General features: G+C 37.8%; 1 long non-coding RNA gene across 1 annotated transcript; it reads left to right on the top strand.

The window, feature by feature from the left end:
• Positions 1 to 239: 239 nt before the first annotated feature.
• Positions 240 to 1,196, top strand: LOC121050115. The gene is made up of 2 exons (XR_005801978.1): positions 240 to 539; positions 685 to 1,196. It is a non-coding gene; the product is annotated as an uncharacterized LOC121050115 (long non-coding RNA).
• The last annotated feature ends 8,415 nt before the right edge of the window (positions 1,197 to 9,611 follow it).

Below are 9,611 nucleotides of genomic sequence, written 5' to 3'. Positions count from 1 at the left end.
AAACTCATGTTTTTTTATTATGTTTTTATACATATATTCTAAATGTCAATTTTATCCTTACATTTAACAGAAAAAATTAACAGAAGTATCAAAGTGTCAAACATAGTCTAACTTCAGGTACCAAACTGTCCCCTTTAATACATCGGGTATCAAACTGTCCAAGTAGCAATACCTCAGGTACCATAGGAGGAATTTACCCTTATTTTTTTATCAGTCTCTTTCTATCAGAGTATCAGTCATTTAGTCTTCTTCACAACCCCTATCTCACTCTCTCCACTCATTTCTCCAAGCTCCAGCCTTATTTCATTGAGCTTCAAACCTCCTCCAATGGCGTCCTCTGCAACCCTAATCAACCGAATCCTCACCTCAAACACGATCCCCTCCTCGATTCGTTGGTTCTCCTCCAGTCTCTACTAGATTGTGAAGCCACCGCCACAGTGATCTCATGACGACAGGCTTGACAACCTACACCGCTCCAATCTGTTCATCGAAGAAGACGACGAAGCTCTCTACCCCTTTGAACCCGACCATCGCATCTGGTAATTACCTTCATTTGTCAGAATAATCAGTTTTCTATTTCTTCATAGATCTGATCTTCAATAATCATATGGATTAAAGTTGGAGATTGATGCAGAGACTTGGGATGAAATTATCCTTAATTATTACTTTTTTCCTGTATTGTAGCTTGTAGACTTTTTTGATGGCTGATAATTTAGTAAGTTTTCCAAGTTCAGTATGATCCGATGGGAAAGCTACGATCTATAAAGCAATATCAGATCATTAATCTAAAAAGTGAACTTGGAAAACACTACGATCAGGTATTCTGATCATAAAGCTATAATCATTAATATATAAAGCATTATCATTAATCTATAGAGCACTACGATCTTTAATTATCTTCTTGATTAGGTATTCTGCTATATGACCAGTGAACTTGGATTCTTGCAACTTTGCAAGTAGATTAATGATTATGCAATATGTTTTAGTAAGAATATTTATGCTTCATCTGTCATTGCGAGTGGAAAGCTTCAGTCGTCTATATCAAATTCGGGAAAAAGTTGTCTGGCCAAAGAAGATAATCAATTTGTGGAATGATACTTTTTATATCCAGAGGTAGTTCAGTGTATAGGCCATGGTTTCACTTGATGTAATTGATATCAGACTATGTTCTTACGTTTGAGAATATTTTTTTTTTTCCTTCCAGTTTCAGTTTTCTTTTTTTAAAACAATTTTCAGTTTAAGTTTATGTGTGAAAACTGACCAAAAAATTGTGTATGTGAAGGCCCGGCCCGACCCTATTCGAAAGGGCTGGCCCAGCCCGACCCTTTTGACCCTTGCAAGATGGGCCTTAAGGGCGGGTAAGAGTCCTAAAATTGAAGCCTCGGCCCGGCCCTAAATTTCGTTGACTTTGACCAAGTTGGACCCGGCCCTACCCTAAGCCTTAAAATTTAGGGTAGGGCTGGCCCTAACCCTGCCCATGATGACCCCGAAATCCGCTGGTGCCGCATTTGTCGTTTCTTTTTTCTTTTATTTTTGGTTACTTTGATGTCTGGCAAGTATTTGCCTAACTATCTAATGGTGATGTCAAATGATGTTTTGTATGGCTATGGATTTTAGATAGTGGATAAACCTGTCAATAGACCGAATTTTGATCCAAATCCGCTCCAGATCGGTGGTTATTAGATTGGTTTGGATTGAAAATTTCATCTGTTGATCCGGTAATGGTCAAGATCCGTTAATCCGTTTATTTAACAGACCAAATACGGATTTAGGTTGATCCGATCCGTTAACAATCCGGTTCATTTTTATAATAATTAAATGCCTTATTTTTTTATCAATACAATATTTTGGTTGCCTTAGTGTATTGTTCTAAAGAGTATTTAGTTTTTCAAATCAACATTTATTGATACTCTTCATTTTGTTTCAAAGTTTTATTAAAGTTTTATGAGGTATCATGACAAAAATTAATATTATTATTTAAAATTTATGAATATTCGTTATAATAAACGGATTGGATTAGTGGACTGAGTATTCGTTAATCCGCCGGATACAGATTTGGATTGAGCTATCAATAATCCGCCTGGTTATCGGATCGGGTTGAATTTTATTATTAGTAAACAGATTCAGATTTAAGTTGATCCGCTGCAAACCCAGTCTACTTAGCGCATCTCCAACCCTTTAGTCAAAAGCCATAGCCATTTCATGAATTTGACACCCTTAATGTCAATACTATTCATTCAGATTTTGCATCTCCAACCATCTTTAGTCAAAAGTCACAACATAATCTCAATAGACCATGGGGCCACCTCCTCTCCCTTCTTCTCTATTTTGGCTTTCATTCTACAAAACTTAGTCAAAATGACTAAGTTCTTTTAACTCGGGGGTCATTTTGACTGCCTTTTCTATTGAGTTGGAGATGCTGGACTTAGATTGGGGATGCCAAAATGACTTTTGACACTAGAGTTGGAGATGCCCTTGCAAGTCTAAGAGCAAGTTCACCTGTGGGCCACCAGATCACATACTATTCACTGGTTTTTATGTGTATTTTCACTCTCTGGGTCACGGGTACAGTCAAAATCTCAAGCCAGGCGAGCTCAAAGCACTAAGTAATAAATGAGGGTGTCAAGGCACCCTCCAACTTGGTCCAATTATGCAAAGAATCAGATCTACTCAAATGGGCCCAGAAGAGATTAAGCCCACATGGTCTAGGCCCAGAGGCCCAAATCCAGACAGTGGCTAGAGCACCACTCTCCCGCTGCCAGCCTACTGCCGTCGCCAAGCCTTCTGGCGGTCGACCCTTCCAACTTCCCATGGTGAACCCACGCCTATCCACCACCAACCACACCCAACGTGAGTCCAAAACTACAAGAACTCCGATCAGAAGCTGACTAACCCCACCTCACTCCTAGATCGAAACAATCCTTTGTCTATTCGAGATCAAATCTATCTCCACCCCTGAGGAGAAACCCAGAGACGGAAGCATACTGCCTGGCCGAGATCGACGCCAAACTTTTGCGCCGCAGTCCACTTGAACAACTTCCGCTCTCAATCAGAACTCGCTCCCTCTCCAGACTCACCGGTCACCTGTGTTGCCACGACCCACGTCGAGAATCCTCGCCGTTGCTTGAACAGACAGCAACCGGAAAAGGCTTCCGCCGTCGTCGTCTGCTAAACCCTAGGGTTTCTCTACCTCGTATCTTTCGGTTTGCACCTAAGTTGAATAAAGGCTTATTTACTATTTGTTAATTAGTGTTGTTCTAATTTCAATGTCTTTCGTTTTTGTAATATTAGACTGGTTTTTTTTTTATGACAGACTGGTTTTGAGTATTTGTTTGTAATATTGTGTTTGTTAAATAAAAATATTTCTATCGTTGCCAAAAAAAGGTAGTGAGGAGATACAACTCCTTACAATTTGTCTATTCCCTTAAATCTAGGGATGGCATAAAAACCCATGGGTATGGGTACTTGGGTAAAAATATTTGGGTATAAGTACCAGTAGATTACTCATGGGTAAATGGGTAATGGGTGTTAGATAACCCGCTCGGGTATGAGTATTTACGCGGGTACCCATATCCATAAAACTTATTCAATTTTTTTTTTATTTTATCAAAACTTCCTATTTTCTTTAATCAAGATTTCATCTTCTCAAATTAGATTATCAATAACCAATTTCAGATCTCCATCTTCTCAAATTTGATTACCAGTATAACAGGTCCCTTCCTTCCTCCCTTAATTTCGAATTGAGCTCCTAATTTTCGTCGTTGATGGACAACACTCTTTGTAATGTCTCGAACCTGAATTCATCGGTTTACTAGTCCTTTGGACGATAAACGAAGCTTTCACTTTTACTGTCGTTTCAGTACTTTTACTGGCCCTAAAAGTTAACTTTTTGTTCGGGTCAAAATTTGAGAAAATTTCCTCCATAAAAGTTGTAGAGGACGTTAAACCGAGCGCGTGCATATGTGGTACGTAAAAATCGGAGTTCGTATGCAAAAGTTATAGCTAAAATACTAAAATTACTGTTCATAGTAATTTTCTATAAAAGGCCGAGTTATTGTGCTCGGAAATTTACCGAGTCTTCCTCTTCCTCTCTCCCCAATTCTCTCTTCCTCTCCGACCCCTTCACCTTCTTCCGGCCATATCTCCTCCATCTGGTGACGGACGCATAAGGTGTCGTTGGAAAGCTCTCTTCCTTCTCTTCATTTCTGGATTTGTTAGGTAGCTTAATTTGAACTGTGGAAGGTGCAGCAACGAGAAGAAGAGGACGGTCACTGTAGCAGATTGAGGTCAACGCCGGTTTCTCCCGATTCCGGCCACCACAGACGACAAACCTTAGTCCTTTGGAAGCGCCTTGCGACGTAGATGATGCTCCCCAAGTATTTTGCAGCGATTTGAAGCATGGAGGAAGAATCGACGGTTTGAAATTTGGGGTCACTATTCACAAATCGGGTTCAATCTTCTCCTTAATTGTTGAGGTATTTCTACTCATTTTCTGACTTTGTCTCAGTTGAGGAAGTTGTTGGGTCTGTTGAGTAGGTGCTGCTACCAAATTTTGGTGGCCATCGGAGGTGGTGGCCGCCGGCACGTGGGGCCCACGCGTTGCCACTGTTGGTGGCGCGTGGAGGCGAGTAAAGTAGGTTTTTAATTTCTGTTTTAGCCCAATTAAATCCTCTAAATGTTGTGGAGCTTGTATGTGAAGTTTGTTGGAAATAGGAGGAGGTTTGGATATTAATCAGAATTTTTTTCCAAAGTTCAATAGTTTAGTTATTGATTTTCGAGAATTCCACCGTTGAATTTCTCTCAACTTTGCCCTAGAAACTTTGAATTAAAGAATTTGTGTTAATGGTGAAGTTGTGGTTAAATTGAAAAAGAAATTGGAAGTTTGATTTAGGAGGATAAGATATTAGAATCGTATTTAATTGCCGAATCGTTATTCACGAATTATAATATTGTACAGGGCGATGTATCGAGCTACTGCTCGATGAAGGAACTCGTATGCGTGATCGCCTAAATAATACTGTGAGTGGACTTTTGATTTTAAGTGATGCATGCAATATTGTTTCGTAATTAATTATTACATTTATTTATTTAAGAATATAAATTGGTTTATTGATTTGGGATTTTGAATTTTATCACGATTTATCTCGGTTATAATTTCAGAATGATTTTTGCTATAAGTTTTAAAAGGATATTGCGAATTTCGGAATAAAGTATGATTTGCGATTTATTAATGATTTTCGACGAATTATTTTCCGAGGTGGTTTCCGGAATTAAATATTGTTGTCATTCGTCGATTCTGAGATTTCTGAAAGGTTTTCGAAAATTGGATTTTCGAGAGAATTTTATTCATCTATTTTTCCTCGCCTATTGGTTTATGAATTCGAGAATATTTTGGCATGCGGGGCCACGTCGTTGGAATATGTATTTTCTCGTGAGATATTGGGGAAGCCTTACTGATTTTTGATTTTAGTATGATTTTAACCCACCATACCTGGGTCGTCATATTTATTGCTAGCTAGCCTATTAGTACTCCTCCCTGCTTACTATGTGTTCGTGGGTGAGTAGAGCAGAGCATGAGATGCTTCAGAGTGTGGGACACTCCGACCCGAGCCTGGGAGGCTCCCTTATTTGTATGGTGAGAACTTCTTCCCCATATTTGATTGTTACCTTCAGCTAGCGGGGCTAGCTCGATTTCTTTTGACCAGCGCGGCTGGAATGTTTTCACGAATTTTCGTGTTGCGAAAATATGTTTTATCCACGTTGCATGCATCAAGGTTTTTAAAAGATGAACATGTGGGAAAGTATTAAAGCTTTACTTTTATTCGAATTATTTATTATTTTTTTTTTGTTTTTTTTTTTTTTCCACTCACTCTAACGTGTTTTAAATTACTTTTCCCTGCGCCCTTCTGTTTCAAATGCCCAGTTTGCAGACGAATTAGTGGAGGTTGGGCGTACATGGCATTTGAGGCATAATTGTCACTACTTCCGCATTGTAGGATCCCTTGATCCTTTACTCTTCTTTTTATATCCTTGTATATTAGTATTGCTCTGATAACATTTGGGATTAGTATTGTTAAGTTGAGTTTTATGTTTTGTGAAAGTGGAGTTGATGGTAATTGGGAGCAGGGTGGCTCCAGGAGTATAAGATTGGTTTGCTTGAAGTGTTATGTGTGTTTTATATATTTTTGGGTAGTCCATTTCAGGGGTGACTCTGTCGAATTTTTGGTAGAGCTATTCCTAAGGTGGGCCCCACAGGGCCACCTAGGATTTCATGGTGAAATTTGGGGCGGGTCCTGTCACTCTTCCTTCCTCCTTTGATTTCGAATTGAGATCCCGATTTTCATCGTCTACAGCTTCAACGCAGTCAACGTCACAGAAGCCGGCGATGGGAGGCTTGTCGTGCTTGTTCTCGTCTCCGATGGTGAAAAGCATGCTTCGTCCTCTTTAAGCATTTTGGGTGAATGAGGTTAGGAATTGAGATCGAGATGAAGAACTGAAGGAACTAACGTCGGTTTTCCAAGAGAAAGAGAGTAGAGGGTTTTTTTTTTTTTTTTTCTAGGAAAAAAATTAAAGAAAGTTGATGGGTAGATGGGTACCCATTTACCTGATGGGTGGGTATGGAAATACCCGCGAAAAATTAAACCGGGTATGGGTGTCATGGGTAGTACCCATTTTGGTTGTTGGGTGGGTATATTACCCGCGGGTATTACCCAATGAAAAAAATGCCAACTTGACTTGAATCAAAGACAGGTAATGCTAGCAAGCATGTTTATTTGAAATTTGAAAATAAATGAGAACATGGCACATATAACTTGTTAAACTAACCAAGCATAATATCATGACAAAATCACTCAGTTAACTTACTTGGTGATCAATTGGTCTTGTCCCTTGTCTTGTTTATAATTTTTGCATTTTCTTTCACCCATACAGATGACTTTGTGTGTCTATCAATTACGTTGTGAATTACGCAACGAATTCGTTTTTCTTTGCTTTTTGTCAGTCCCTTGTCTTGTACTAAGTACTAACTACTAAGCACTAGATATCCAAAGCAACCTACATTATAAAATCAAACCCAGAAAGTTAATGAAATTGCACCGTACATGTTTAATATAAAACAACAGCTCCAGCACTCTACTTCAGCAGAAACAGTCAGAGAGAGATATTAGTTTAATTAATTTATAATGAATGGGTAACTGGTGGTGGAGTGCTTTTCTTGTATTGCTTTCCATTGTTTATTTAACTCAGCATTAATAAACAACGGATTGAGAGATGTCAATTCATTTGCTTAATTTGTTTGTAACTTTGTATATTGAACTCCAAAACCAGAAGTTGTGAAACTAGCGGCGTAAAACATATAAAACCAGACGCGAATGAAGTAATGAATTTAAATGAATTCATGTCCCTAACTACCACCTCTACTTGACAAAAAAAAAAACTACCAACTTTAAAACAAGTCACAAATTAAGCTAAGCCCCATGCAGTGAAATTAATCTGAACCCTAGTGTATATAAAATCTTTTTTTTTTTTTTTGAAAGGGGGTTGAAACCCAGCTTAACTGGGAGTCTCAATCATATGCACGGTTCTATTTATTATATTAATAGTAGTACTTTGCGTCGGGGGGGGTGCGGCTATTGTCACCATACTAACTACTTTGTTCATTCCATATTATCTTCTCACCCTACAAATATTTTTTTAATTTCATATTTATTTTGTTCACCCATTTGCAGTACCCAAAATGCCCTTTTCCAATATAGGATTTAACTCGAAATCTTTTTCTATTTGGCTTCCTCAGTGTCTCTCTCAGTTGTTTTTGGCTTCCTCCTCGTCTTTCTTAGTCAATCAATCTCACCGGGTTTAACGATGAATGAAAAGATTAAAAATGAAGTTTAAGTACGTATTATGTAGGGTGATTGTAATTTTTAATCTAATATTGTCCTTTATTGTAATTTCATATTAAGATATTTTAGTATTTTAATAAATAAGAAACTTGTAGGGTGAATAAAGTAGTTATTAGGGTGGCAATAGCCGCAGAATACTTCTGCATCAAACTTGTAGGGTAAATTTGACTATTTTTAAATCAAATTTTAGCCAAAGTAGCTAAAAAGTCAATTTGGCTAGCCACCTTAGAAATACTTCTACAGCAATGCACTCTATTTTAGCTAGTTTTGAATTTTTATTATTTTTTAAATAAAGATTAAATTGTTTATATGTATTTATAAATTACAGAAAATAACTTAAAATGAATGTTTTAAATTATAGAGAGCCTCATCTCTCTCTCTCTCTCTCTCTCTCTCTCTCTCTATATATATATATATATATATATATATATATATTTAGGAGTGAGATAGTTAAAAGTTATAATGGAGAGTCACTTAGAAGTTTAGTGCAGTTGTTAAAATAGATAACAAGATAAACATGTTCTCCAAAATAGCTAAATAGTCAAAATAGAGAGTCTGCTAAAGATGTTTTGAAATTTTACTCAAAAAGAAAAAAAAAATCATGAAAAGCGAAAGAAATAAGAAGAGTTAGAGGGGTCAATAAAGACTTTATAAACATGATAAGCAAAAAAAATTTAAGATATCTATAACAAAAAAGCTAAGGTCAAGAGGATCATTAACCCTCCTCGACCCTAGCTAGCTACGCCCTTGGAGTCAAAACCAATTACCATGATCAAATTAAGCTACAGAACATCAGCTTTTGAATTCGATGATGGTGGTGCTATAAGCCAAGCTGAGCTAGTAAAACAATTTGGAGTTCCAATAGTAAACTTGAAGTAATCTTCGGGGTACGTCAAGCAATCTAATATCACATCGATGAAGTTGCATTTTTGGCTCCACTGATCTGTGTGAAGTTGTGTAAAACTATATATATTTTAAGATTAAATATTGTTTAATCATTGAGTTTTTGACCAAAAAAAACTTCAGTCCTTGGCCTTTTAATTTCATATGTTTAGTCCTTGTACTCTCAAATTTTGGACCAATAGGTCAATTCCGTTACCTCAGTCTAAAAACTCCGTTAAGTTGCTGACGTGGCAATTTTTTCACATCAAAAAGTCTATTATACCCTTAACTTTTATTTTTTCTTAATTTATTTTTTTCTGTGTTTTTTCTAAATTAATTTTTTTATTTTCTACTTACCTCTCCTCAAATACCCCCCATTCCCCCAACCTCTTCTCTCTCCCGACCACCACCTCCCAACCATCAAAACCCAGAAAATTCTGAACCAAATCCAAATAAAGCTGTGTTTGAAGCTACTGGCGAAAAGGATTCGGGAGCCCAAAACACCATAGCCTCCGTCAGCAGGGAGGTCTTCACCGACCCTATAACTGACTCGTCGTAATTCCAATTTGCAATTGGAATCAAACAAATGGGTCAGATCAACGGCGCAGATTGAAAACTGAGCCCCTGGTGATTCAATTCTTCTTCGTCTTTAGCTTCGAAATTGATTTGGGTGGGTATTTGTAGGCAAGGTCTGCGTCAGAAAGGGTGAGTGGTCGAAGGTGGGGATGGAGGCGGTGGAGGTGGAGCTTCATGCAGAGATCCCCTCGCACTCCAGACCATACTTCTGGAGTTTGCAGTCTTACCGGAAATGGTAATCCTGACTGTGAAGGA

This window comes from Rosa chinensis, chromosome 6 (assembly GCF_002994745.2).
Source record: "Rosa chinensis cultivar Old Blush chromosome 6, RchiOBHm-V2, whole genome shotgun sequence".
NCBI classification, from domain to species: domain Eukaryota; kingdom Viridiplantae; phylum Streptophyta; class Magnoliopsida; order Rosales; family Rosaceae; genus Rosa; species Rosa chinensis.
Note: the sequence above shows the minus strand (reverse complement) of the source record. Positions and strands in the feature narration are given on the sequence as shown.